This window comes from Corvus brachyrhynchos, unplaced genomic scaffold (genome assembly GCF_000691975.1).
Source record: "Corvus brachyrhynchos isolate BGI_N302 unplaced genomic scaffold, ASM69197v1 scaffold26, whole genome shotgun sequence".
In the NCBI taxonomy this organism is placed as follows: domain Eukaryota; kingdom Metazoa; phylum Chordata; class Aves; order Passeriformes; family Corvidae; genus Corvus; species Corvus brachyrhynchos.
In genome coordinates, this window is record NW_008239324.1 from 9620423 (window position 1) to 9624554 (window position 4132).

The window sequence follows — 4132 nt, forward strand, 5'->3', positions numbered from 1 at the left end:
TTTTTTAAAAAAGCTTTTTAAGGTTTTTTTTTTGACACTAAAATAAAACATCATAGAAATATTAAAATAAGTCACTACGACTTGCTTAAAAAGTCTGATGGGAGTTTATTTCATGCAATATCATCAATATAAAATATTTTCTTAATTCTTATTCTGAAAGAAATTTTGGAACTATTGTTCCAAAAAACACAGGTTTGGAGTGTTGAGATTTACCAATGTTCTACAATGGGGAAAAAACAAGTAGACTCATTATTTATACACTAAAATAAAAACTAACCTTTTGAGTGAGTAAAGGATTTGTGCTTTGAGATGCTGGAACCCAAGTTCAAGGTTTGCTTCTCCAGAGCAAAAGTCTCTGTTACAAAGTTGGATTGAATAGACATTAAACACTGCTCATCTCTGACCAGCACCTTGGTGCATCAGTCTGATCAGACATGAACCTCTTTGGATAAACGTATTGCCAAAATATCTGCCAAATAGTTATGCTCTGACTAAACAAACAAACAAAGCCATGTTTCAGCTTATTTTAATTAAATTGTTCCATCCGCGTCTTTGTGAGCTGTCCAGTAGGCCATCGCTGACTTGAAATGATCAGTTAAAAAAAATAGACTGGATTGAGAAATGGGTGTTCTTGGGAACCCTCATGGTTTCTGAGTAATCATAGGATTAATGAACTTGGAAGTGACCCCCAGGGTCTCTATTCTAACTTCCTGCTTGAAGGAATCACTACAGGATGAGGCCAGTTTACTCTGGGCTTTGTCCTGTGAGCCTTAAACTTCCAGCATGGAGACTGTACAACCCCTCTAGGCAGTGTCCTCATGGGAACAGTGTTTTCCTTATATTCAGTCAGAAGCAAGGCTATTTCAGTACTTATTCTTTCTCTTTTGTTCTTCCACCAGGTCTGCTGGCAAAGGTTTTGGAATCTCTGCAACCTCCAGTGTCAGACTTGGTATAAATTCCTGTTGGTGTCAGGTGGTTTATTTGCAGTTTAGAAGCAGACTGTGTCATCAGGGTGTAGCAAAGGGTTGGCAACAGGTGTGGGATATTTTTTAGGAGGGGGACGGACATGTATAACCAAAATCTCCAGGTGAGGGAAAGCCAGGGAAGCTGCTTGGCTGGGTTTATTGAAGAATGCTGGCACCTGGCTTTTTTGGCCCCCTTGCTGGGTCAGGAAGATTTGCCATCTCAACCCCAGAGGCTATCCAAATTCTCAAATGCCTCTTTTTTTCTCTGGCAAAGCTGTGTCCTTGGAATGAAATACTTTTTTTTTTTTTTTTTTTTTTTTTTTTTTCTACTCCAAAACAAAAGATCATGACAGAAAATGTCATTCTGAATACAAAATACTGGAGGTAGCCATGGATTCTTTTTCTTGCATTTCCTAATCCTTCCTGAAATGGGCCTTTGAGTCCTTTTTATATTTGGGTTTTCCTCCTACTGTGTATTGATTTAAAAACTAACCAAATGTTATTAAATATTTTTTCCTTTTGGAATATGACTGTGTTCTCAGTTTGATAGACTGACCTTTTTCTTTTTTCCTCTTGTCATGCATGTAATTCATCCCATCAAACATATTTCTTCTGATGTTTTGCTTTTTTTTCTGTTCCACCATTTAATTTCAGTGTCTAGGGCCCCCTTCTGTTTCAGAGAAAGGCAGTGAAATGCCTAAGACTGCAGTCTGAAAGCATTTTTTTTTTCTTTACAGCGGTAACTTATTTCCTTTGTAGTCAAAAAGTTTCTCTTTTCTTACGAGAAGGTCTCTTAGATTCAGTGACATGGATAATTTTGCTTTCTTTTTGTATCCTCAAGTAGTCCCTTACTCTCCCACCCACATACCCTTTGGGTTTTTTGTGGGAGTTCTGTGTCTGAGAACCATGCCACATCCCACACAATCCTTTATGAAAAAGAAAAAATGTAAACTACATAACCCTTCCAGAACATGTTTCGAAACCACAGCAGCCATCTGGTTTTCCAGAAGGCCTGCTGTTCTTTTCATGTTTAGAGGAATAGTTTGATAACAAACTTGTCTAATAAATATAGAGCTGAAAGACAACAAATAAGTGTTTGCCGTCTCCTGACATTTTTGATGTTTTCCTAATTTATAACATTAAAGACTGTTAAAACAGATGGGGTTTAATATATTCTCCTGTACAAACACATGGCTGAAGTTGTGTACAATATCAGCATGTTGGATTATGCATGAACTATCAGATTTCACTTCATCCACTTATTCTACAGGAACAATGTTTAACTACTAGCAAGTATTTTTTGGTAAAGGTAATCTGTTAACCCTCATAAACAAAATGCAGTATGCATTGTAGTAAACAAAAACGTCGTAGAGCATAATCATTCATCATCTGTGTAAACACTTTGTTTTATGATTGAATTAATGCAAGAAGATAACTTTGGTCAAGTTGCAAATATTTATTTGGCCATATTTTGTATTAACTGGATTGTAGGAACTTCTTAAACCAAACATTCCCTGATCTGATTAAATACTTAGCTGAAATTTGTCTTGAAATAAACAATAGTATATCACCCTGAAAGCCCATATCCCTCCCTGGGGAGCAGGAATATGTTAAAGGAGTTGTCTAGTTGGCAAAACTAATTTGGTGCAGACTCCATACCTACCTTTGCACCTCACCATGCTTTTCCACTTTGACTCTTTGAATTCATAGTTTCCTTAACAGCTCACAAAGTGCTGAAACTCTTCTGAGGCTGCTGTCACAGGTAAAGGGAAAAAAACAGACGTTATGAAATCAAATTCAAACAAATACTCTATCCAGTTATTAATATAACAGCACTCACCTGTATTTTTATGGAAAGTTCCACACATATAATACTGTAACTCATAATGTTGGAGAGTTACTAAGATATTTGATGGTTCTAAGCAAACTTTGAAATCAGCAGTGGAACATAAAAGAAGGTGTCTATGCCACCCTACTGCAATTCATGTTAAAACATGGAGAAGATGCCTTCCTAATATGAAAATATCAGTGTGTAGAGTCATACCATACTTACTTTATTTTTGCTTCGGGAAAAAAATTTAAGTCACTAAATCTTGACTTTATCCCATTATTTAGTTTTACTATGGCAGAACATTTTAAATGACTGCTACTTTCCAGAAGGTGATCTGTTAAGTTCTATAAATATGAGAGAAATTTTTCTGCTTGGGGATGAATGGGACAGAAAATACTGACTCTGATCCAGCAAGACACTGAAACCACCTGCTAAACTGCTCTTATATTTAGTGTTAATGAAGCACTGAAAAAGTTTGGGATGAGAGCAGTCAGCATCTATTGATATCATCAGATCTGTGTAGTCTAAATCTAGTCTGATTTTTCAGAAAGATGTGTTCTGGATCAACTTTGTAAAAATTGGGACTATATAAAATCGTTGTTTTCAGCCTGATTTATTTTGCTTAAAAATGAGGTTTTCAAACAATTTGCTATCTTATTTTTGCTATCTTTTGTGTGTTAACAAAAAGAAATATGCAAATGAGCTACCACTTTGTTTTCTAGCAAAATCTATTTCTGTCCAAACACCTGACTTTATAATGTACTTCAGAGTTCTGTCTTGTAATTATAAGCTAGACCTGCATTTCTCTTTGACTTAACTGTTGGATTGTGTGAGGTTGTTTATACTTGCATTTTCTTTTATTCTAACTCTTTGTCCATCTAGATGTGCACTTACTGTACTTTACACTTCTGAAGTTTGGTTTAATTTACAGCAAGAAAATTTATCAATATATATAAATGTTGCCCTTCCTCCAATACCCTGAAAAATCTGTTCATACAGATATTATTTTGTTACTTAGACAATGAATAAAGAATGGTAAGTAGGAGTTTTGCCTGTATAGTCCAAAGGATCAGAGTTCACAGAAGTTCTGTTATTCCCTATCTCAGATTGGTTGAGTGAATTAACTTTGAATGCACCAAAATGCCTTTCAGAAGGAGAATACTGAGGGTTGTACTTGTAGCTTTGTTTTCTGAACTATTTTACTATTTAACTATTTAAAGCTTCTGTGGAAATCCTGATTTAAGGAAAGAACTTTTGTAAGTTTTACTAAATCTTAACTATAAAGCAATCCCAAAGGAGCTCGATTTTATGGGTATGTAGATGGCTTTTTTGGGAC